This window comes from Phymastichus coffea, unplaced genomic scaffold, assembly GCF_024137745.1.
Source record: "Phymastichus coffea isolate CEN01 unplaced genomic scaffold, Cenicafe_Pcof_1.1 PCOF00004, whole genome shotgun sequence".
NCBI classification, from domain to species: Eukaryota; Metazoa; Arthropoda; class Insecta; order Hymenoptera; family Eulophidae; genus Phymastichus; species Phymastichus coffea.
The window spans coordinates 5641625-5668777 of record NW_026706815.1 but is presented as its reverse complement, the minus strand read 5'-3'; the positions used below and the strand labels follow the sequence as shown (position 1 = coordinate 5668777).

General features: G+C 39.1%; 1 long non-coding RNA gene across 1 annotated transcript in view; it reads right to left on the bottom strand.

The window, feature by feature from the left end:
- Positions 1 to 27153, bottom strand: part of LOC131666856 (uncharacterized) — a 223722-nt gene that overhangs the window by 139655 nt on the left and 56914 nt on the right. The gene's annotated exons all lie outside the window — the stretch shown is intronic.

Below are 27153 nucleotides of genomic sequence, written 5' to 3'. Positions count from 1 at the left end.
ACTTCTGGACTTTAAATCATAGGGGTAGGTTTTTTAAAATTCAACATAACGACATCCAATATGGCGGTTTAAAGAAGGAAATTTTTTGCTACTTTTTGTACTTTTTGGAAAAACAATATTTTTTTTATCAATATTCATCAAATATCATATATAGGAGTTTTTTGGGTCGCTGATTATGAATTTACCATCAGATTATCAAAATTTAAGATGGCGGATCCAATATGGCAGCCTAAAATTGATAATCAACATGGCTTCCGCAAAGGACACTGAATGATAAGAATAATAAGGAAGGTTACTGAGACTTTCCTCCGGGTAAACCGAGTATGTTATGGTACGAGACCATTGGTTTAGCTTGCAATATTAGATGTGAGAAATGCCTTTATCTCCAACAGGTTAGGGGACATTTTGGCTGCTCTACAAGCTTTTGGAGTTTCGCTTATCTCATGCGGGTGACGAGGGATTACCAACGAGACAGACGAATTACGTACGAGACGACTGAAGGACAAGCTAACAGATACATCACTGCGGGCGTTGCGCAGGGATCAATTTCGGGACCAAATTTCTGGAACGCGGTTTACGACGGCCTGTTAAGACTGGACACGCCAGAGAACGCCTTACTGGTCACTTCCGCCGATGACGTAGCGGTTGTAATCGTCCAGCGAGACCCGGAATTGACATAGCTGACGCTGAACTGGGTCATGCGACGGATAGACAGGTGGATGTCAGAGCACGGACTGTCACAGGCTTTAGGAAAGACAGAATTAATCTTGCTGATGAGTGAGATGATTCAAACCCTTATTCCAATATCCATAGGGACAGAATAGATGAAGACCAAGGGAAAGGTGAAATATTTAGGGGTGACCCTGGATACGAAGCTGACCTTTTGGCCTTATTCAGGGCGTAACAAAAGTACCGAAACAAACAGTCCTGTATTTTTTTAGGTAAGGTATCTTCGAAAAAGGCTAGGGTCAGATCTTTCGTAACTTTTTTCAAGGAATTCAATGGTGACCTTGGATTTAACCTTGAACTGGAGTTTCAAGGTGTTTGAAGGTCAACTTTGTTTTTTTCAAACGGAATCCCCTATTTTTTAACCCGGATTTGGATAGAGCAGGAAATTATACGTTCAAATCATGTAATATAATATATATAAAACGAGACATCAACGTGGACAAGACGCTTGATAAGTGGCCTCAAATTTCTCAAGGTTTCGGAGAGGTTAACTTCTACTTGACCTAATTCCTCACTGGACACGGATACTTCAGACAACTTATTTAGACGCAATCAAGTACGGACAGACTGTAACTGAAAACGATAATTGGTACAATCACGCCAAACAATACTGTGACGAAGCTGTTACGCGATGAGCACAACTTTACAGCGGTTGCTACCTTTGTTAAGACTGTTCTGAGAGGGAAGAAGACAGACAGATACCTGAAATTTGGATGAATGTATAAGAAATCCCAGGTTAATAATGTACGAAAGACTCAACAAATGAAATAAACGGAAAGATGTAACTAATGAAACTAACAGACGTTTGAACAGAATCCGTAGTAGCGAATTATTACGAAAGAAGTCCTACGCTATGGATTAGACAGAAGGTAGAATTTTCCATCGGAGAGGCATGTTTCTAAATACCCCCCAAGGGCATACTCGACAAATGGCCGATTAGATGGTCTGCATAGGCACTGAAGCCTCTGCCACAGATGGACTGGAGCAATTGCGTTTACCCTCTGCTGAGGATGACGTGTTCCCGTCATACCGGCGGGATCCTCGACATCTACCTTGGTAGACAAGATGGTCTGGTTTAGACAGATTCCCTGCTTTTTACCACCAAATAATATTAATAGTAATAATAATAATAATCGGATTAGGAAATGCGCACATTCCGGAAACAGGAGCGTATGCGGTTTGTCGGATAGTGCTGGAGCAGCGATGGAAGTAAATCCAAAATGACAAATTCTATAAGGTAACCTACGCAAGTGTGAAGCCGCTCAGCTGCGGCTCTCATAAGCAGCGAAAGAACGAAACGCTGACATACCGATATTGAGTGAGCAGCTATGGAACCTACGTACACATGACGGCTGATTTTCAAATGCTTTCGGCATATCGGCCGTTTGGGTAAAGGATAAACCGGTAAGTAAAAAAGAACCATCTGCAAGGGGGGAATATTACGTATGGGTAACGGTAGACACGATCACCTTCGTCAGTATATACCTTACGCCAAACTGCACGATGGCAGTCTTCGAAGATAAAATCGGTAAGCTGGAGCATACATTAAGATACCGCCCGGTTGATCTTATCATTGCGAGCGATCTGAACTCCGGGATGATCGAGTGGGATATGATAACGACTTGTAGATGAGATAGACTACTGTTGGATATGGCCACAAGACTAGACCTGGCAGTAAAAAACACTGGAATAATACTGACCTATAGACGAGTGGGTTATGGTTTTTCTATACCCAATGTGACCATGGTTTCGGACCGGATCAATACGCAGATAAAACAATGGCAGTTGATCGACAACTATACAGCCAGCAAGTACCAGCATATCGTCTTTAAAATAACCAAGCAGTAAGGAACGTGAAACAGACAAACGGCAGATTACATTTCTAAGTACTAGAACTTTCGAAAACTGGATAGATCAAGCTTTGAAGAACTACTAGTAGAGGTAACTACGTCAGCCGAAGTTACCCCACAGAAACTCTAAGGACGAAAACGGACGCAGTGGATAACCGAAAAGACATAGAACTGATTTGAGCAAAAAATTCTTAAAGTTTACTCAACGATAATTTTTTTACTCGAAAACTACATATTTTACAACAAATTTTCTAAGAACAATAATATTTTAGAATTATTCAAAGAGTATCCTAGAATTATTTCAGAATTTTTTGATACAATTTTCGAATTTTCGAATCCGTAAGTTCGAAAATTCAAAAATGTTATGAAAAATTTGAGTGTATTATTTGATCAATTTCACGATAATTCTGTTCACAGAAACTTCCTACAAAAATTTATAGTTGTGAAAAAAAAAATTTGTTAAATTTGTAAATAAAATTTTTATACTAGCCGTAATTTTGTTTAAACAATAAATTCTTATATTCGGACAAATTTACTAATATTTATTTTAGACATCGAGACTGTGACTGAGGTATATAAAAAATTTTTAAGGAATCAAAGTCTAGTTGAAGCTCCGCCTCTTTTTGGTCTCTCGTGTTTTTCAGCTATAATATATTGTAACGGGGGGGTAAACCTGCAAAATGAGAAATTTATATAAGAGCAAACTCCCACGATGCAGAGCAAACCGCCGCTCCGTTAACACGTATGTTAATACGTGTATTCGCCTTAACGTCAGCTGACTTAACTTGGTTGTCTTCGATCAAGCGGAGTTGAACTCACCTTAAGTCACGTGCCCTGTGACACACGATGAGTTTTAAGTGTAATCGACTTTGCTCCTAATCCACTTAATCCCCTAGCTGTGATCGGATTAAAACTTAAGCCTATTTCAATTGTTTAATCTATTAGGAAAAATTATATGACGAAATTGGCGAATAATTTTAATAGATTTTATTGATAAAAATCTCTACAGTCTTTATCGGGCCGAAAGACTGACGCACGCGAACAGGATTTACAATTAAACAACTTTCGGTGAGAAAGAGAGAGAGAGAGAAGATACGAAAATTGGCGCGATCTAACGCTCGGCGCGAATACAAAATTATCAACGCTAACGCGGCTGAGCAAAATAATAAATATATTTAGACACGCGATAATAAAGGGAGGTGCACCTACCCTGCGGTGCAATTACGGTGATCAGCCGTAATTGTTGATGTCAACAAAATATCAACTGCCTCCGGTCCTAGGTTATCAGCTGTGCTGCCTCGTACCACCTATCAGCTGCAAATCTGCTGCTACCAAAACGCTGCAATCTGTAGGTCTCGTTGTTGCACTCACGCACGTAATTATTATGGACTAGTAACTATTAGTCGGCGAGAAAAAACAGTGCAAATAACTTCGGCGATGCTCGTTCGAATACAGCTGAAGCGTAACTGCTAATTTGAAAGATCGCGCGCCCCCTCTCTCTCTGAATTCTTAGAACTAACGCGCGAAAATCAGAATCGCGAACGGTTCGATTAATTGAATCGACTACTGTTGCAATATGTTTCCTCAAACATTTCTTTTAATTACTTTCAGTAGTTATGAGGAATAGATTATTTAATAAATCAACAATCTCAGTTTTAACAATTTCAATATTCATAATATGATTTATACTGTTATCAATATTTGCCAATACATATTTACTACTATTAATGTTATCATTTTTTCTTTCGAAATTCCTAATCCAAATTTTTTAAATATAGCTGGTCCAGAACAACTAACAAAACCATTGTGTTATGTTCCACTACCAATACATTAATATCATGTGTACAATCAAAAATTCGCACTTTGATTTCGTCTTATCAACAATGTTCAATTTCGTGTCATTCACGCTATAAAGCTCTGTACTAGTATATAGTTTAATTATATTAAAATTTTAATATTTGATAAAGCTAATTGGACTTTCACTATCCAATAAAGGGACAATATTCATTTCAAATCGCTCACCTCCATATTCAGAACAAATAAAATTTTCGAATGAAATTCGCAGTCTTACATTATAATTGTTGTTATTATAATAACAATAATTATTAGTATAATAACACAATTGTAATATCAATAATTAAAGTTCAATGTTTATTACTACCTAATTTTCAAGTTTTTTTTTAGAGTAGTTTTTAATTATATGATTTATCGATAAACAAATAAAATAAGAATTTCTGTGTCTATTCTCTCTTTTACAATCTATTGAAAAATGTCCAGAACGATTGCAGCTGTAACACTATGCTCTCTTTTTATCGGCAGACTTTTCAGAACTTTGATTTTCATTTTCGTTTGTCTGACAATTAGTAATATTTATTTTTTACTTTGTTGATATTTGAGTCCTGAATCTTTTCGTTACTGTTAGTAACCAAAGTTGATTTATTATTTAATTTAATTTTTTCAACAGCTTTTAGTAATTCCTCTTTATTTTCAAACCTTTGCATTTTTACTTGATCATGTAAAATTTCATCGGGAATATCCTCAATAAGATAACACACGTCATCAATTTTAAGTACCTGAAACCATAGTATACATAATAGATTTTCATGCGCTAATTACGAATCTAGGCTCAGAATTGCTCTATCACCCTTGGTTTTCCAAATATGTTCATCTAAAAAAAGCGTCAAAAACACGCTATTTTGCTATATTTGACCACCTGTAACGTGACGAACGATTTCTTCTGCGTAATTTTAACCACAGTTCCTAAAAGTGTGACTCTTAGGCTACAAAAAGCACTATTTAAAATTAATTGTATAATTTTTTCAACGGAGATATGGTCGTTTGCTGTTTCATTTTTAATATTTCGTTTCTTTGAGTTTCACTTGTTTAGTAGCCTTTTTTTTCGTCAACCAATCTTTCAATAATAGTATTCTATACATTCAATTACAAAACAAAGGCAGCTAATTCAGCTTTGTTACCGGTAGTAATGATCCCATGATCACGAAAAATGTCTTTTAATCTAGAAATTGTCAAATTTTCGGTTATCCAGTGAGTTCGACCTCTCGCCGCGGGTCGTCGACTGGAAAGAGCAAGTTGTCGGCGATCCAGGCATCCAAATAGGTCCTAGTAGGGCATCAAGAGGATTCAGGATCTAGTAGTGTAAAGGAACAGAAGGCGATCGAGCTCGATGCCAGCCCTCGGTAAAGTAGGAAGCGGTCATCTTGGAAGGACCAGGTGGTCACATACAAGTTGTGGAGGAGGGAGAAGACTCGATTAGTATGAGGATCGAGCAACCCGAAGATCTGAAAGGTTCGGGATCCTCCACACAAAAAGCTCACCTAATAAATCCACGAGTATGAACAAGCCCATCGTCGTAGGAGCAGCGGAAAGAAAAAAGCCGCTAAGAAGCACGAAAGATAGAAGAGAGGATGCGACTCGTGGATACGACCCAGAGGATGAGACCAGATGGTGGTTCCGAGTAGACATAGGTGACTTTAAGATTAGAGCACTCTATAATACCGGCGCCTCAATTACGGTAATGGATTAGTTAGGGCTGAGATTGGCAACGGAGATGGAACTCGGGCTTGATGTGACTAGGGTGGGTGATGCAAGGCTCGCCGACGGGCGCCCATGCCGTCATTGGTCACGTGATGTTCTCCTTTAAGGTAGAAGGAATCACGAAGGAGATCAGAGTCGACATTACGCCACTGCTCACGGATGACTGCTACGTAGGCGCGAATTTTATAAGAGAGTTCCGCGCAGTGTTGGATCCCGATGAGGATGAATTATGGCTTAAGGACGCCCAGGTGAAAGTACCAATGGAAGTGGCTGGAACTGATGATACGGCATTTCTCGCACCGGTAGGACTGTGGGAGGCCACGGAAACACAGCTGGAGGAAATAGAAGAACTCGTCAGAAGATTGATTCCTGACGTAGGAGAGGTTTTAGGCTGTGCCATTTGTCATTTGAGAAGCATAAGTGGCACCTGGAAAAGGTATTAAAGAGAATTCTGGGTGCGGGCCTAACCATCAACAAAGCCAAAAACCACTTCTGTAAGAAGGAAGTAAGGTACTTAGGAGTTCTCATGAATCAGAACAGAGTAAGACCAGGTCCCGAGAAGATACGATCGATACTGGAGTATCCAACACCACGGACAGTCAAACAGGTAAAGCGATTCATGGGCATGACATCGTGGTATAGACGTTTTATACCCGACTTCGTCATGATCGCTGAACCTATAAACCGCCTGATGAAAAAGAATGTACGTTTTTCTTGCATGGAGGAGCAAGAGCGAGCTTTCACGAGGTTGCAGGAGGCGATGACTTCCGCCCCAATACTGCAACCACCCGATCCTTGCGGTCAGTTTGTATCACATCTTGCGATTCTCATCTTTGGGCCGGTACCTCCTTTGACGTTCAGAAGATCCCAGGATCAGCAGGCCCTTGACTGTTCGGAGAGCCAAGCTGTAGTGGATTGGGCTGAACATATGGAGAAGCTTCCTAATTTATGGGAGCGTGCCAACTCCAAGTCAAAGGAGAAAGCAGCGGGTCAGGCGGGTTACTACGACCGGAAGAGACGGCAACCAGAGTTTAAGGTCGGAGATTGGGTATGGAAGAGAAACAGGGTACTCTCCTCGGCTACCCGAGGCATATCAGTCAAATCGGCGCCGAAATACACCGGTCCGTACGTGATTGAAGAGATATGTGGTTCCAACACGTACAAACTGGGTAATCAGCTGGAGATATTGCCCGAACTCTTCCATGCCAAAGACCTTAAACCGTATTATGGTCCGGACGAAGAAGAGAGCGAAGAAGCGACCGACAGAGAACCTCGCGAGCCGCGTGAAGAAGGACTGAAGGAGGCGAGCGATTCCGCGAGAACGTGCGAAGATCCGGGCGGAGATTTATCGAAATAGCGGCCCCCACGGCCGTAGGTAACTATCCCACCGAGTCGTCCGATTTACCGATATCCGCACCAACCAAGAGAGGTCGAGATCGACCTCGGAAGGTCCCAGAGACGGTCACCAATCAGGCAGGAGGCGACAGCTCTTCCTTAAAGGAATCTAGAGGGAGAGGTAGGCCTCGAAAGACCGTGCCCGTCGTATAAAGGACGGTTGGGCCGATCATCCCGAATAAGAGAAGAAAAGGGAGCGGTAACCGACGAGGGCCAGGGCGTTCACGTAAGGAAAAGCAAGGGAACGCGTACCCCGGTGGGATGTGGCATAGTAGATTATTTCTTTGTGCAGGTAGTTTCATTCAAATTTTTTCTTTTGGATGTTACAAATGGACCGGAGAATCGTCGTGGAGGAGGAGACCTTCGAGGTTGTTACACAGATGCACTTGCATCTTCAGCTAAGCTCTGATGCAACGCAGCTAGTTGAAGATCTGCGTAGGTTCACCAGGGTGCGAGCTAATGCCCTGGGCCCAGGGAGATCTGTGGAGCTCAGCACTGGGTCTGAAACAACCCACGTATCCCCGAGCAGCAGACTCTCCTCCTCGACTTCAGACATGTACGTCTGGGGCTGAACAAGGTGGAGAGTGCCTGATGATTCACCGAAGATCCCCAGTTTCAGGTGCATGAGCACCTGAGACGTTTTCTGAACCACCAGGGTGAAGAAGAGCTACTCGGTACATGGGCAGAGGTGTCTCAACGCCAGAGGGTTTATGGAGAGGCCCTGCTGCGGGTGGATAATGGATAGGAGTTCCCCGCAGCGCTCCCGGCGACGACTTAAGATAAGAGGACCCCGGGAGCTACTGGTGCTGGGTCGATGTTCACGGTCCACGTGGACGGGCGCGTGGCTCCCGACACCACGATCGTGGTTAGGTCGCAGGATGGACGTGCGACCACCACGGTGGGAGGCGTGACAATCACCGTCTCCAAAGTAGTCAGCGCCCAGTAGTCCCCTCGGTCTGCCCAGCAGACTACACCAGATCGGGAAGCTACTCAGTCCCGATCGCAGCTGAGGGGCTGCTATATCTGCGGGGAGCCTGGGGTGACCAACTCCCAGCAGTGCTCGAAGAAGGTTACACACTGGTGCTATCCGAAGCACAGAACGCCAGGTGTAGCTAAGAAATAATGTAGGCCCTATAGAGCAATTAATAAAGTAGCCCTAAGGCAAAAAAGGGAAGGGTTTTTGGTCTTTTGTTTTCTTTCCTCTCTACTTTAACAGGTTCCTGATAACGGCGAACCGCGGGTATTCGTCCTGTCCGGGTAGTCAGGACTTGGAGGGGGCTGCAACGGTAGTCTATTCGATCAATCGATACGTTCGCAATTCGGTAGCACTCGCGAAGCTTGAGTGAACGTCTAAAAGAGAGAGGGGGCGCATGAGAGTTCAAATTTTCAGTTAAGTCTCAGCTGTTGCTTGTGAGAGAGTACTGCCAAATAGATTTCTTCTGTATTTTGCCGTTATTTCAATTCGAAAGTTTACTTGGTTTTTGAATGCGTGCGCGAATGAACGCGGACAATAAAAGTAGCAGCAAAATACAGCAGCAGTGAACAGCAGCATAAATTGATTGCAGAAGACTAGTATTATTAGATTAGTATTTTTAGACTAGTATTATTAGATTAGTATTCCACTTGTAAAATTAAACATTTTTTCTCCTATACATTTTTTTTGATTTTTCAGAATTTACGGAGACAAAAAATGCTTAAAAAAACTGTCACTTCCCGGAAAAATTACCCGTGCGCGCGTCGGTTTTGACGAAAATAATTTTTTGATAAGTGATTCAGATAGATCTTAGTAAAAGCTAAAAAATGCTTTAAATCAAATTTTCGTAAGATTTTTTTTTCCATATTTGGCAAATTTTCAAAGTTAGCAAAAAATTTTCCGAATTTTCAATGTTGAATTATTGTTTGCAAAAAATTAAAAAACAATCGAGTCGTACAATTTGACAGCTCTTGGAAAGACCTTTCAAACGTGCCCTGGGTAACTATGTAGGTTAATTTTTATTACAGATATTGAACTTTAAAGTTTTGACTAATTTTGCGGCGGGAGGCCCAAAGTAGGGGACCGGCAGTGTAAGTATGCAATTGTGTGAGGGCAATCGAATGCGACCGATAAACTAAGAAAATTATGTGAAGAATGACTTAATGAGGAATGAATCCGACAACGGAGGACTCACCGATGTAATAAGCGAGTGACCGAATCGAACTGGGATCATGAATTACGTGGCAAACGAGAGGTCAATGTCACTTGAAACGCGGACATCCGATGTTTTCTCTGAGAAGCAAGTACATCCTAAATTTATTGAAAGAAAAGGTACCTCCACCTTCTATTGCTTGTCCAGCTCAACTCAAGCCAAAACAACAAAGATAAAAACCATTTGCAAATGAACTATCATGGCCATCAATGCTAGATTTACATGCATAGACGTTTGATGTTTCATGAAGTATTTCATATTCGTACCATATGGAGGAATAGAGAAGTAATTTCTCAATATAATTTCGGATTGGAGGTTTAAAAAGTATCTCAAAGGCCGAAGGAGTTTGTTTTTACGAGGAGCGAGGTAGTAGGCTGCACAATATTGTCGATCAGGCTCGGAAAAGTGCCAACCAGGATTTTTGACTTTGAACAGGGGAAAGCAGCAGAAAGACAGATGTAAAAATTGTTAACAGCGGTTCACGAAAGGAGGCCAGACCCGATCAGACCTTCGAGCGCTAAGGTGTCGTCATCCTTCCATTGTCTGTCTTGTACATAGTCAGCTTAATTTTTATACTTCTGAAATACAATCTCATAAATTACTGCCTTTAAAATAAGAGGTAGCTAGGTCAAGTGTTTGTGTTGTATACAGTGAACCATTCAATGAGTTTATTTTGTATTAAGTGTTTAAAATATCATATAATCATAGATTATTTGTTACTCGATTATTGCTTATCGTTAGAGTAAATAAAACTAAGGTATAATTAAAAAAAAATATTTCCATTTCTCATTAGCTCAAACAATAGTTCATGAAATTAGAGCGATTTATTTGAAATAAAAAATATTAAAAATTACTTTTGAAAATCTAATTTTTAGTTTTTTTGTCTGAAACTTGATATTTTACAACAAGATAATAAATCGCAAAGCTTCTCAATTCCCTCCGGTCAAATGTTACGAGGGGGGAGGTCAATAAGTCTTTACAAAATACAAGAGATGGCGCTTGTCAGGCTTAAATTATGATTAACATCTGAAACATATTTTCAAGAATAGTTTTTCATTCAATCATGAAACTTCTCAACACAAAGTCTCAACACAACGATTATGACACGTTGAAGAAGACATGGATTCTGACATATTACAAGTGTAGAGATGGTTCATTATTGGCTAAAAACCCCTAGGAATGTTAATAAAATTATAATAACATAATTGCAATAACATGAAAAACTCAAAATCAATTTCACAGATGGAAGTCGTCAGATAGCATAAATGACATGAATTATGACAAGATTTGTGTCATGTTATTAAAAGACTGCGTGTACAAAAAAGTGTTAAATGTTTTTTATATCATATTCAGTGCAATTAATTATTACGATAATGCCTACTTTAACATTTTAAGTATACTAAAGCTTAAAATATTTTTTCTACATGTCAGAATTCGTGTCATTTTCAATTTGTCAGAATCATTCTGCAAACTCACTTCCTATACGGTCAAGGTTAACCTATAAAGACATCATGTAGTGCTATACTTATAAATAGTAAAAAAATGTTTCCCGCATTCATCAATACTCATTTCTAGTCCACACGGTTCAACTATTAGACTCAAGATTATATTGTTTCATTTCGTGGCACAAGTGTATCTATCAACATTTGTATAATGTATGTTTTTTTTTCACTTTTACCTGATTTTTAATTATACATACGTAAATGCTGAGGATACGATGCATCGTATTCTAGGAAGAATATATGAAAAATATACGTGTAGCACGAGGTAAGAGTGTTTTTGAGAAGCAATGACGGAATCGACGACGAGAATATGGGTTTTTTCGTGATTCTACAGCAGTGCGGTTTTGCGTCATTGGATTCTTTAGATGGTCGTAATAGATCTATAAATGGAGTTACACATGTTTTCAATGTCTTTTATTCCATATAATATGATGGTGACGTTATTTTTACCGAAGCTGAGTTTTGTGAAGTGGTAACAGCGAAAGGCCGCTGATAAACGACTGAAAACATGATTTATACCCGGTTTTCGTCCGTTAGCTGTTCACGAAACTCAATAACGGTAAAACAAACATCGCCATCGTATTGTACGGGAAAAATCACGAAAGAATATATGTAAGGATGGATAAAGTCTTTGATAATTAGCTTTAAAGGTATGAGTCATGAGAGGCGGGAGGCTATTTTGGCATGCCTGGCGTACCCGCCATTGTTATTCTTTTGTTTGCCGCAGAGTAGAAAATAGTAAAGAGATCATACAATACATGTTTTTGATGTATCTTATCCCGTAGAATACGATGGTGATATTAGTTTTACCAAAGCTGCCGTTGGTAGAGCGCCAAGGGCCAAAAACCACTACAGAACGGGTTTTTTACATTTTTGAAGATGGCGTACCATTTCAAACCAATTTAAGGAGATTTCTTAGATAACTTTGAATATCTTCTAAAAATTTTATGTCTGTACGTCAATATGGCTGAATTTTAGAGGAGTTTGAAGCTTAAAATTTTTTTTTTAGGTTAGGTCCCATAAGTCTGTAATCTTGGAATAATCTTGGATCACAGTGAAACTACATTTTCTGGGAATATGAATGCCGGAAACCCGCTATCGATATCATTTTTAGATCCGAAGAAAAAAAATAAAATGTGAAAATACCCGTATTATGTATACAGGGTGAGTCATTTTAATTTCCCCAGTCTAATAACTTTTGAAACAAGCAAATTACGCAAAAATGTTTCAGACCAAAGTTGTAGGGGTTCAAGGGGGACATCTAGGGGTGACTTTGAAATTGACCTTGAGCTTGACCTTGACGGCTTTCTCAAGGTCAAGTCTATTTTTTTATTGGGAACCCCTATTTCTGACCTCGGAATCGGAAAGAGCGGGAAATTTTACATCCAGATAACATCTTTTAACATGGGTCAAAATAAACCCTTAAGGTCATGCTAAGGTCAAAACTATCCTGGAACAAGAATCGAACAATGTAAGCAAAATACGAAAAAATAACTCAGAAAAAAGTTGTAGGAGTTCAAGGGGGACTTTGAAATTGACCTTGAGCTTGACCTTGACGGCTTTCTCAAGGTCAAGTCTATTTTTTTATTGGGAACCCTTATTTCTGACCTCGGAATCGGAAAGAGCAAGAAATTTTACAGGATTTAAATTTTTTAAATTTTAAAATTTTTTAAATTTAATTTTTTTAAATTTTACGGAACTATTCTTGTTTCCGTTCCCTATCCTTTTTTATTTTTCACCGGACTGTATGATTTGTAACGGGGTATGACCGTTTAATGATTATATCGCGCGATTATATTAATTGGACACGCGTAAATCGTCAATGCTCACTACTATTCCGGGAGAGCACGAGAAAGTATGCGCCAGTCAACCGATAATCGTTAATAACCTGTACTAGATTGAGTGGAAGCTATGTGAGATGAGAGAATCAATGAAAACACTTGTTAGTAAGGTAAATCGGATCTTTTATTATTCCTCAAAACTCACAAAAGGTCGGCCCGCGCGTTTGTTTACATGACGCTCGCTCATCGACAACACGCTTTGCCGGTACGCTCGCCGCTCTTTGTTACGAGAGCCATTACATGCACGCATTAAATGTTAGGATCGAGTTATTATTTGTGTAATCACGATCGCGAAATTAAGCTGGCCAGCTTACCTTATAATTGCAGGCGATCGGAGAACAACACAAATACCTCGCACAGCACGGAACAGTTGTTTATCGTCTTTATTGTTCGCGAGTCGCGAATGCGCGCACGCACTGGTTTCGCCCTCGATGGCGAAACCTCACACAATCTCTCTCTCCCTCGATCTGGCCTCTGGCTCGTAGCTGGGTAACTCCTTGGCGGCTGCAATCCGGGATCTCCAATTATTGCTGTTTTGAAGCGTGTGGATGTCAAGGGCACGTGAATTGTCGATAGCGGTAACGAAAGCGGGCGGACGCTAGGATGATCTAGGCTTCACTAGCTCGATTTCAATCGCGCGCGTTCCGTCTGATCGCGTGCCGAATTCCTTCGTTACGTATTTTGTCCCCCCGGCAGGTGCTGCCCTCACAGGCAGCAATTAAGTTAAATAATCAGCGCTAATTTGACGTTTACCGTCACAGATTATTATTAATAAATTTTAAATATTGGAAGTTGTTGCTAATAATTTGCTATTACAAGTCTATTAAATTAATGAAACTATTTCAGTATCAATCTGATGTTCTGCAAAGAAATAAGAGTAAAAGTTAAATACATAAGGATAAATTTCATGTTCAATGAAGAATCTACTACATTTGGAAGTCGTTTAGAAAGTAATCGCAATACGTTCAGTCGTGATTTCAATTTTGAAAAAGCTTTAAATATTACTTTTGTTTTAACCATGGTTGTGTTCATTGTATCACTATCATTATTTCTTCATATTTGAATAAGAGACCTTTCTTATTGCCATCGATCATATGAAATCTAATTTGGACAATATTGCCTCTGTTTTCAGTAATATTTAATTTATATCACCTTTCTATGATCTTTGCCTTTGTTGATTTGTATTGAGGTTTTTTGAAAAAATCTTTTAAATATGGCTGATTTTACCCCAACAGAGATAGTTGATATGATTTGGATTTTAGGAGAATGTAGAGGTAATTACCGTGAAGCGTCAAGGTTGTATCGAATTCGATACCCACAAAGGCGCCATCCTGATCACCGTACCATTCATCGTCTTGAAGAAAGAGCTCGACAAGGGCATCTACGAAGAAGTCGACCAAGACATGAGTATGATGATAGAGATGCTAGGGTTTTGGTTGTCTTAGGATTGGTTCACCTAAATCCTCATATCAGCAGCCGACAAATAGAGAGAGAAACAGGAATACCTCAAAGAACCGTTATTAGAATTTTAAGAAGTAATAGATATCATCCGTATCATATTACCTTAACGCAAGCATTAAACGCTAATGATATGAGAAACAGAGTAAATTTCTGTCGGTGGGCTCTACAGATGATTTTGCAGGATCCGAATTTTTTTAATTATGTCCTTTTTTCTGATAAAGCTACGTTTCATAGTACTGGCCAATTGAATCGTCACAACAGTCATTATTGGTCTGATCAGAATCCTCACTGGTACATACCAGTCGATAATCAACATCGTTGGAGTGTAAATGTATGGTGTGGAATAGTTAATGGTCATCTCATCGGGCCATTCTTTTTTGAAGAAAACGTCAACGGCAATGCTATTTTAGAACTTTTAAGGGATCATCTCCCACTTTTACTTGAAGACGTAGATCTTGAGACTAGACGTCGAATGTGGATACAACTGGATGGTGCAGGACCGCATTTCGCTTTAATTGTACGAGAGTTTTTAAATAGAAATTTCCAACAAAGGTGGATTGGAAGAGGTGGTCCAGTTGCTTGGCCTGCACGATCACCGGACTTAACTTCCCCAGATTTCTTCCTTTGGGGATACTTAAAAAATACTGTGTTCACCGAAGCGCCCACAACAAGGGAGAATATGATAGAAAGGATTAGAGTTGCATGTAGACAAATCTCTAGAGATATCTTACTGCGCACTATTGAAAGCTTCGAACAGAGGCTCAGGCAATGCATCGACGTAAATGGTAATAATTTCGAGCAAAACCGATAGGAAATAAGTTTATTCTAGTTTCATCACGAATTGTGAGAGGCAAGGGGACTCACATTAATAAAGCACCCCAAATCGTGAGAGGCAAGGGGATTCACGTTAATAAAGCACCCCGAATCGTGAGAGGCAAGGGGACTCACGTTAATAAAGCACCCCAGAGGGAACATAATCCTATTACGTCCACGTCGTTGTTCCTGGGTAGTGCTAAAGATAGGAAGTTTATGATCTTAAACATCAGCATCGTTAGTACATGGCCAGTCCCTTATTCTTTGGAAGTTTATTTAACAACGGTCATATGCGATAAAAGCTTCGCCTCGAAATGTAACAAAAATAAGGGAATTTTCAAGAATTTGACCTTTGCTTCACATTGAGAATAGAAGTACGACAAAGGTCTTCGATGCTCGTTAAACCTTTTGATGTTTGAAAGCGGCTTCAATTTCTTAAGTAAAAACTGAAATATTGTTTATGTTCTTATGAAAAAAAACTAAATAGATACTTGAACGTAAAATTTCCCGCTCTTTCTGATCCTGAGATCAGAAATAGGGGTTTCCATTAAAAAAATAGAAATGACCTTGAGAAAACCGTCAAGGTCAAGCTCAAGGTCAATTTCAAAGTCACCCCTAGATGTCCCCCTTGAACCCCTACAACTTTGGTCTGAAACATTTTTGCGTAATTTGCTTGTTTCAAAAGTTATTAGACTGGGGAAATTAAAATGACTCACCCTGTATATCTGGACAGATGGTACACGTAATTCTGCTTTGGCAGATTTTTTACACGAGTGCAATACAGAAAAACGTGGTACTGTGAAATCTAATAGAAAAGGACTTCCAAAGGTACAGTACCGCTCAATGACATTTGCCACCCTGTGGATTAAAAACTTAACACTTTAAAGTTTGATATCTCGACTTCGAGTTGTAAAAAATCCTGGTTGTACTCATTTTGTAAGGTTTTCTAGTATCTATCAAGTGGCGTACACTACATATCTATTTTTAATTATTTTTCACAACTATGACGTCAGAAAAAAAAATGAAATTGATTTTTTTTCCAACTTTGATGCGTTATAATTTGAAGAGAAGTAATGGGAGGTAAAATCTGTCTTTACCCTTTGAAAGCTTGTCTCAAGTGCTACAAAACTCATGCCTGAGAAATTCTTTTTCATACGATTTTTTGAGCTACGAGGGTGGTCCGATAAGTACTTAGCCTACAAAAGAAAAACAAAAATTTTGGAAAAGTGGCGTTTTATTCTTCAACATAGTCTCCTTTTAGTTCGATACACTTGGCCCAGCGATGCTCCAACTTCTTTAACCCGTCTGAAAAATATGTTTCCTCGAGGTCTGAAAAGTAGGCTTCCATGGCAGCGATTACCTCCTCATTCGACTCAAATTTCTGCCCGGCGAGTGACTTTTTCAAGTTTGGAAAAAAAAGAAGTGGCACGGGGCTAAATCTGGAGAATACGGTGGATGGGGCAGCAGTTCGTAGCCTAATTCGACCGATTTGGCCATGGCGACGGTAGAGGTGTGAGCCGGTGCGTTGTCATGGTGGAAGAGCACTTTTTTCTTTGTCAAATGGGGCCGTTTTTTCTGCAATTCGACGTCGAATCGGCCCAATAATTCGGCATAGTACAGCCCTGTGACCGTTTTGCCCCTCTCCAGGTAGTCGATGTAGATCACACCTTGTGAATCCCAGAAAACGATGGCCATCACCTTTCCTGCCGATGGGGCAGTCTTCGCCTTCTTCGGAGCACTTTCGCCGGGTAAAGTCCACTGTTTCGACTGTTCCTTGGTCTCTGGTGTATACCAGTAGATCCATGCTTCGTCGACTGTCACGAAACGACGCAGAAACTCCTTCGGATTGCGCTTAAACAGCGTCAGACATTGCTCTGAAATTGTCTCACGGTTGCGCTTGTTGTCCGGAGTGAGCAAACGCGGCAGCCATGGCGCCGATAGCTTTCTCATGCCCAAAATTTCATGCAGGACATGACCCACGCGGTCTTTTGAGATGCCTACGATCTTATCTATCTCGCGCACCTTCAATCGTCGATCTGCCAATACGAGATCGTGAATTTTTGTCACGTTATCCTCCGTGGTAGCCGTATTCGGAGTACCTGGACATGGCTCTTCGAAAATCGACGTGCGACCACGTTGAAACTCGTTAAACCAATTTTTGACGATCGCCATCGAAGGAGAAGAGTCACCGTACACAGCATCCAAGCGCTTTTTGATTTTGCTGCGCGATTTCCCTTTCAAAAACAAGATTCGAATCACCGACCGATACTGCTCTTTTTCCATTTTTCAAAAATCGACGGACACACTTGCTTTCACACGCTCTCAAAAATAAACTACAACTCCGATCCGGCTGAAATCTTGACAGTAACCATCGAGATGGTTGTACTACGTGATAGAATATTTCTTTTGCGAGAGTGGCGCAATCGGGCGGTAAGGTTAAGTACTTATCGGACCACCCTCGAATATTGTATTTTATTAAAAAACACATGTTACGAAGCGAATTGTTATATCTCAAAAAATATACTCTTAACAAAAAAACTAAAGAATACTTCTAAAGAAAAAAGTTGTTGCATTCTGTTCAGAAAAAGCTATTTATAAACTTATAAAACGAAAAAAAAATTTTTTTGGTTTAGAATTTTTTACATTACACAGTGACTTTATTTAAAATGTACTGTCTACCTTCTTTGGAGCTGGTTCTCCTGCGGTAATCCATTGTTTAGACTGTTCTTTTGTTTTAGGAGTGTAGTGGTGTACCCATGTTTCGTCTACAGTCTCGAGTCGTCGCCAAAAGTCTTCCGGATTACGACGTATACGTGCCAAAAGAGTTTCAGAGGTGACCACGCGGATTCATTTGTTTTCAACAGTGAGCAAACGCGGCACCCATCTTGCTGATATTTTTTTCATCCCCAATTTTTCATGCAAAATTGAAATTATTATTATTGTACCCTTCGATACCCCTGTGGCCTCAACTAATTTTCGCAAGTTTAATCTTCAATCACTCAACACCATATCCTGGATTTTGTTGACCATTTCGGGCGTACTCACTTCTACGGGGCGTCCTGAACGAGGTTCATCTTTTATTGTTGTACGGCCGCGTTTAAACTCATTTACCCAGTTATAAAGAGTCTTAAACACAGGGGCAGACTTGCCATGAACGACGTTCAACTCAACTGTGATTTCTTTTGGTGTAAGGCCTTTCAAATGAAAATGTTTTATCACCGCTCGAAACTCTGTTTTTTCCATTTTTCAAATAAACCAATAACGTTTTCTTCAACCAACGATCACAAAAAAACGACTTAATGAATCGAGCTGAAACTTTGTACGATATCTAGTTAGTAGTATTGCTTGCCAAAACATCATAGTTTAAGCGTGACGAGCGCCATCTCTTGGATTTTGAAAAGACTTATTGCCCCCCCCCCCTCGTAGTCAAGTTCGATTTTATGGTAAAATAGCAACATGTCCACTGTCCCTATCTAATCTTGATTTTTTCGTTTAAAATGACCTAGACTCTCAATAACTTGGTCATAACCTTGACCACTACAAAGGTCATGACAAATATTGTCCGCCATCTTGGATCCGCCATCTTAGATTGCGCAATTTCTACAAACTGATATGAGACCCGTAATCGGCGACCACAGAAACATCCGTACTATCAGTTTTGCGATATTCAATTGATTTTCTCAAAGGGTATCCTCCATTAAGATAGTGAAAAAAACATCTGAAATGAATCTTGAAAATAAGTTTTCAGTAGCATTCTACAACGAAAAAGATTAGATTTTTTCCGCCAACCAGTCCTTCCTAGAGCCTCCCTATGTATATATACAGGGTGTCCCATTTTAAAGGAATCACCCCGAAATTTTCGACGGTTGGCGTTGTACAAAAAAATTGTTCAGACAACAATTGTTTGGGACAATGGGGGCAACCTTTCTGTGAAATCCGATTCATTTTCAAGGTCATTTGAAGGTCAAAGTCATTTTTTGAATAGCAACCCATATTTATGATCCCGGATTCGGAAAGAGCGGAAAATTCTACGTTTAGATAACGTATTATGTGTGGGGTGCGGTTAACCTCCCCGCCTGAGGTCATGTAGTGGTCAAATTTATGATTTTCTTCATCGATGCACAGGGATGATCGAGCAAGAGTAAGGTTAATTATAATAACCCAATAACTCTATAACCCAAATAACCCAATAATCCAATAACCCGATAAACCCAATAATTCAATAACCCCAATATCCCAAAAAAATTATAGGGTCAAACATCAGTGACCTTGAGCTTAAACTTCAGGTTGATTTTCAAAGTCGACTTCATGTATTCAAAGCCTTCATGAAAAGTGTCATTTTCCATTTTGTGGGATAACATGTTATTTCCATTCTTTTTTCTGGTCTGATTCCGCACAAGCCTAAAAAGTTTCAACTAAATTGTTTAATAACACTTTTTTAGTATTGTTTATGACAATAGTGATTCGCGAACAGTCCTTCTGGATAGTTCATGTGTAATTTTCTTAGTCGACTTAAAAGGAGGGAATATGCCGGATTATTCGAGAAACGAAATTGATATTCTGTTGTCTCTCGGGGCATGTCAAGGCCGATATCGTGCTGCGGCAAGGTATTACCGCCAAAATTACCCAGGGAGGCTTCACTACCAGAACCACGTGAGAATCCGAATCATCGAACAAAAAGAGAGACATCGACCCCGAATACGCAGAAATCGTCGTCGCATTATGATGCCGAATAACGATGATCCACGAATTCTCGTCGTTTTAGCAATGGTTGATTTGGATCATCATATCTCGTTGCGTGAAATCCAGAGACGTACTGGAATTCCAAGATCAACAGCCGCTAGATTTTTGCGGCTGTACAGATTTCATCCGTATCACATAACTTTGACTCAAACTTTGATGCCAGATGATCTCCGCCGCAGACTCAAATTCTGCAATTGGGCACAAGCAAGGATTCGTGAAGATCCTGAATTTTTCAGATACGTCATGTTTTCGGACGAAGCTACATTTCATGGTAATGGGCAACTCAATCGCCATAATAGTCATTATTGGTCTATCCAGAACCCTCATTGGGTACGTCATGTTGATAATCAGCATAGATGGAGCCTCGTAGTTTGGTGCGGTATAATAAATGGTTATCTGATACGACCTTATTTTTTCGATGGGAGTTTCAACGGCGCAGCATATCTTGATTTCCTGCAGAATGAATTACCAGAATTATTGGAAGATGTGGACTTGGAAGCCAGAAGACGATTATGGCTTCAATAGGATGGTGCACCGTGTCATCGCTCACTAATGGTTCGTCACTTCTTGAACCAACGATACCGAAGACGATGGATAGGCATTGGTAGTGACATTACTGAGTGGTGTCCAAGATCACCAGATCTGACAAGTCCAGATTTCTTTTTATGGGGCTATTTGAAAAATGTTGTTTATGCACAGCAACCAATAACACGGCAAGATATGATGCAACGCATCATACAAGCTTGCAGAGCTATTCCGCGTCACGTTTTGATGTCCACAGTTGAAAATTTTGAACGTAGAATTCAACACTGCATAAATTTGAACGGGGGTATTTTTGAACATCTTATGAGATAAATGTTTGTGTTACAATCTTGACCATAACTCTATCTGTAGTCAACGTCTTGTCTTGATCGGCTGAGCATTCCCACCTTGCTTTCATTGGCTGGGTAATCAATACCTTGCCTTCACTGGCTGGGTAGTCAATACCTTATTAACCTCACCCTTGCCCCGGTGAGATGGGGGACATGAACCGCTCCCTCAATATAATACTTTATCTAAACGTAGAATTTCCCGCTCTTTTCGAATCCGGGATAAAAAAGGGGGGTCCTTATTCAAAATATCTCTTGGTTATTGGGTTATTGGGGTTATCGCGTTATTGGGTATTGGAGTTATTGGGTTATTACAATTAACCTTACCCTTGCCCGATCATCCCTGTGCATAGATGAAGAAAATTATAAATTTGACCCCTACATGACCTTAGGCGACGGGGGGGGGGGAGTTAACCTCACCCCACACATAATACGTTAGCTAAACGTAGAATTTTCTGCTCTTTCCGAATCCGGGATCAAAAATATGGGTTTCTATTCAAAAAATGACTTTGACCTTCAAATGACCTTGAAAATAAATCTCAAAATCAAATCGGATTTCACAGAAAGGTTGCCCCCATTGTTCCAAATAACTGTTATCAGAACAATTTTTTTGTACAACGCCGACCGTCGAAAATTTCGGGGTGGTTTCTTTAAAATGGGACACCCTGTATACAGGGTGAGTCATTTTAATTTCCCCAGTCTAATAACTTTTGAAACAAGCAAATTACGCAAAAATGTTTCAGACCAAAGTTGTAGGGGTTCAAGGGGGACATCTAGGGGTGACTTTGAAATTGACCTTGAGCTTGACCTTGACGGTTTTCTCAAGGTCATTTCTATTTTTTTAATGGAAACCCCTATTTCTGATCTCAGGATCAGAAAGAGCGGGAAATTTTACGTTCAAGTATCTATTTAGTTTTTTTTCATAAGAACATAAACAATATTTCAGTTTTTACTTAAGAAATTGAAGCCGCTTTCAAACATCAAAAGGTTTAACGAGCATCGAAGACCTTTGTCGTACTTCTATTCTCAATGTGAAGCAAAGGTCAAATTCTTGAAAATTCCCTTATTTTTGTTACATTTCGAGGCGAAGCTTTTATCGCATATGACCGTTGTTAAATAAACTTCCAAAGAATAAGGGACTGGCCATGTACTAACGATGCTGATGTTTAAGATCATAAACTTCCTATCTTTAGCACTACCCAGGAACAACGACGTGGACGTAATAGGATTATGTTCCCTCTGGGGTGCTTTATTAACGTGAGTCCCCTTGCCTCTCACGATTCGGGGTGCTTTATTAACGTGAATCCCCTTGCCTCTCACGATTTGGGGTGCTTTATTAATGTGAGTCCCCTTGCCTCTCACAATTCGTGATGAAACTAGAATAAACTTATTTCCTATCGGTTTTGCTCGAAATTATTACCATTTACGTCGATGCATTGCCTGAGCCTCTGTTCGAAGCTTTCAATAGTGCGCAGTAAGATATCTCTAGAGATTTGTCTACATGCAACTCTAATCCTTTCTATCATATTCTCCCTTGTTGTGGGCGCTTCGGTGAACACAGTATTTTTTAAGTATCCCCAAAGGAAGAAATCTGGGGAAGTTAAGTCCGGTGATCGTGCAGGCCAAGCAACTGGACCACCTCTTCCAATCCACCTTTGTTGGAAATTTCTATTTAAAAACTCTCGTACAATTAAAGCGAAATGCGGTCCTGCACCATCCAGTTGTATCCACATTCGACGTCTAGTCTCAAGATCTACGTCTTCAAGTAAAAGTGGGAGATGATCCCTTAAAAGTTCTAAAATAGCATTGCCGTTGACGTTTTCTTCAAAAAAGAATGGCCCGATGAGATGACCATTAACTATTCCACACCATACATTTACACTCCAACGATGTTGATTATCGACTGGTATGTACCAGTGAGGATTCTGATCAGACCAATAATGACTGTTGTGACGATTCAATTGGCCAGTACTATGAAACGTAGCTTTATCAGAAAAAAGGACATAATTAAAAAAATTCGGATCCTGCAAAATCATCTGTAGAGCCCACCGACAGAAATTTACTCTGTTTCTCATATCATTAGCGTTTAATGCTTGCGTTAAGGTAATATGATACGGATGATATCTATTACTTCTTAAAATTCTAATAACGGTTCTTTGAGGTATTCCTGTTTCTCTCTCTATTTGTCGGCTGCTGATATGAGGATTTAGGTGAACCAATCCTAAGACAACCAAAACCCTAGCATCTCTATCATCATACTCATGTCTTGGTCGACTTCTTCGTAGATGCCCTTGTCGAGCTCTTTCTTCAAGACGATGAATGGTACGGTGATCAGGATGGCGCCTTTGTGGGTATCGAATTCGATACAACCTTGACGCTTCACGGTAATTACCTCTACATTCTCCTAAAATCCAAATCATATCAACTATCTCTGTTGGGGTAAAATCAGCCATATTTAAAAGATTTTTTCAAAAAACCTCAATACAAATCAACAAAGGCAAAGATCATAGAAAGGTGATATAAATTAAATATTACTGAAAACAGAGGCAATATTGTCCAAATTAGATTTCATATGATCGATGGCAATAAGAAAGGTCTCTTATTCAAATATGAAGAAATAATGATAGTGATACAATGAACACAACCATGGTTAAAACAAAAGTAATATTTAAAGCTTTTTCAAAATTGAAATCACGACTGAACGTATTGCGATTACTTTCTAAACGACTTCCAAATGTAGTAGATTCTTCATTGAACATGAAATTTATCCTTATGTATTTAACTTTTACTCTTATTTCTTTGCAGAACATCAGATTGATACTGAAATAGTTTCATTAATTTAATAGACTTGTAATAGCAAATTATTAGCAACAACTTCCAATATTTAAAATTTATTAATAATAATCTGTGACGGTAAACGTCAAATTAGCGCTGATTATTTAACTTAATTGCTGCCTGTGAGGGCAGCACCTGCCGGGGGGACAAAATACGTAACGAAGGAATTCGGCACGCGATCAGACGGAACGCGCGCGATTGAAATCGAGCTAGTGAAGCCTAGATCATCCTAGCGTCCGCCCGCTTTCGTTACCGCTATCGACAATTCACGTGCCCTTGACATCCACACGCTTCAAAACAGCAATAATTGGAGATCCCGGATTGCAGCCGCCAAGGAGTTACCCAGCTACGAGCCAGAGGCCAGATCGAGGGAGAGAGAGATTGTGTGAGGTTTCGCCATCGAGGGCGAAACCAGTGCGTGCGCGCATTCGCGACTCGCGAACAATAAAGACGATAAACAACTGTTCCGTGCTGTGCGAGGTATTTGTGTTGTTCTCCGATCGCCTGCAATTATAAGGTAAGCTGGCCAGCTTAATTTCGCGATCGTGATTACACAAATAATAACTCGATCCTAACATTTAATGCGTGCATGTAATGGCTCTCGTAACAAAGAGCGGCGAGCGTACCGGCAAAGCGTGTTGTCGATGAGCGAGCGTCATGTAAACAAACGCGCGGGCCGACCTTTTGTGAGTTTTGAGGAATAATAAAAGATCCGATTTACCTTACTAACAAGTGTTTTCATTGATTCTCTCATCTCACATAGCTTCCACTCAATCTAGTACAGGTTATTAACGATTATCGGTTGACTGGCGCATACTTTCTCGTGCTCTCCCGGAATAGTAGTGAGCATTGACGATTTACGCGTGTCCAATTAATATAATCGCGCGATATAATCATTAAACGGTCATACCCCGTTACAAATCATACAGTCCGGTGAAAAATAAAAAAGGATAGGGAACGGAAACAAGAATAGTCCCGTAAAATTTAAAAAAATTAAATTTAAAAAATTTTAAAATTTAAAAAATTTAAATCCTGTAAAATTTCTTGCTCTTTCCGATTCCGAGGTCAGAAATAAGGGTTCCCAATAAAAAAATAGACTTGACCTTGAGAAAGCCGTCAAGGTCAAGCTCAAGGTCAATTTCAAAGTCCCCCTTGAACTCCTACAACTTTTTTCTGAGTTATTTTTTCGTATTTTGCTTACATTGTTCGATTCTTGTTCCAGGATAGTTTTGACCTTAGCATGACCTTAAGGGTTTATTTTGACCCATGTTAAAAGATGTTATCTGGATGTAAAATTTCCCGCTCTTTCCGATTCCGAGGTCAGAAATAGGGGTTCCCAATAAAAAAATAGACTTGACCTTGAGAAAGCCGTCAAGGTCAAGCTCAAGGTCAATTTCAAAGTCACCCCTAGATGTCCCCCTTGAACCCCTACAACTTTGGTCTGAAACATTTTTGCGTAATTTGCTTGTTTCAAAAGTTATTAGACTGGGGAAATTAAAATGACTCACCCTGTATAACATGATCCTTATGAAAATAATGTGGCAGAAAGTGAGCAATCACCTGGAATTCCTAAAACAAACTTATCATAATTTGTATCCATACCAACGTAAATAACAAAATCTAATATAAATCCAGTTTCGTAATCTACTAACACAAAAAGCTTGATGCCAAAATGGTTTCAAAGCAATACATCACAGAAAAGTATTGCTTGAAACAAAGCCTACCATTCCTGACAACAAACTTTTATCTATTCACAAATTGTTTCCTGGAAAGAACATAAAAAAATTTTTTATGGAGGTGTTTAGTTACCGGGTTTAGTTTTGGTAAATAGTGACTCTTATTTTCTGAACTATCATGCAAATGCAAATATCCTTAAATTTGAGCATATCTATCGCGAGACATTATTTGAGAAAAAATTGGAGTGTGAATCATAAGATCTGCAGACTAATCTTTTCAAATTGCCTGTGTAAACGTGACCCATTAAAATTGAAAAACCAAGAAAATTTTAAAGTTCATTTTTTCTAAATGGTTTCCGAGATAACGTATTGTCATATGGTGTGTTAATGCATTGTATCTTATATCTATTCATCTCTTGTATAATATTTTCAATTAGAGAGGAATCACAAACATGATTGAAATAATCGATTGGCCTATTCCCTATTATAGAGATTTTCAGATTTATTTTGGAACTTCCTTCAAAGTTTTGATTGAGAGAGAAAAATGTGTGTCTTCCAAAAATTCTCCTTCGTTAGAATCATTTTCTGAATCGATGTCATTGATTTCTTCACTTTCTGTATCCAGTTCTGCCTCCGGTCCAGACTCATCGCTATTAAGGACATTATTTTCAGCAATTACAAAAACAATATTGAAATATTTGTGTGTTTGGACTAAAAAAACACCTTCACGGCACAATGAAAAAATTACATTGTAGAGAGCGACAGCTCTGTTTATAAGTTTTCAAAAGTTAGTTTTCTGTTGCGAGTTTGCATATGCCACCTATTAACGAAATATATATTATCAAATCAAAATTAATCTAAAGCACTCATTCTAATAAATACATGGCCATTTTTGGTACCAATAATAACTGCTCTGCTATAATAGTTTAATTTTATCTTAAGAAGCTATTGTCAATATCAAGGATTAATCTAAACTTTTTTTACAATTTTTTCTATATTTTGTACAACAAATTCTGCTATAAGAAAAAACGAGTATTGATATGTATGTGGTAGTCCCAAGAGGGATTATTCTCGTCTTTTCATGCTAGGTTGCCTCTACAATGCTGTTTTCATCAATTTGCACAAACTTTAAACAAACTTTATTGCGAAATTGCGTGCACGAAGTATAAAGTTGTGATTTAAATAATTAAGTTAAAAACGCTGAATTTTATAATATAAATCACTTTTTATTAAAAAATCTCCTCACAATATTATAAACAATTAAAGTTGATTAAATGAATATAATAAAATTTATAATAGAATTATACAAATTTGTTAGACGAAAAAATTATTTATCATACATAGAACATTATCCAAAATCAAGATTACCTATTTAATGTGTCAAATTCTTGCTTCTCTTTCTTAAGACGTTAGTTTCGCTGTGTTATATTCAAATTCGCATCACATTTGTTTATTGCAAAATTATTCATAATTTATACTTATAAAATAAATCGCACTAAGTAATACTTAATTAATACTCATAATAAGCTTAAATTCAAGATCAGAGCATTAAAGTTAACTAAAAAAGTGCTTTTCAAGAGTTCATTACAAAAGTTTATAATCGTCGATTTTGCATAGTGAGTAATAAATTTCGTACGGGAGTGACCCAACACTCCTTATATGGTCCATGATTATGATCAACTACCCTACCACATTTAA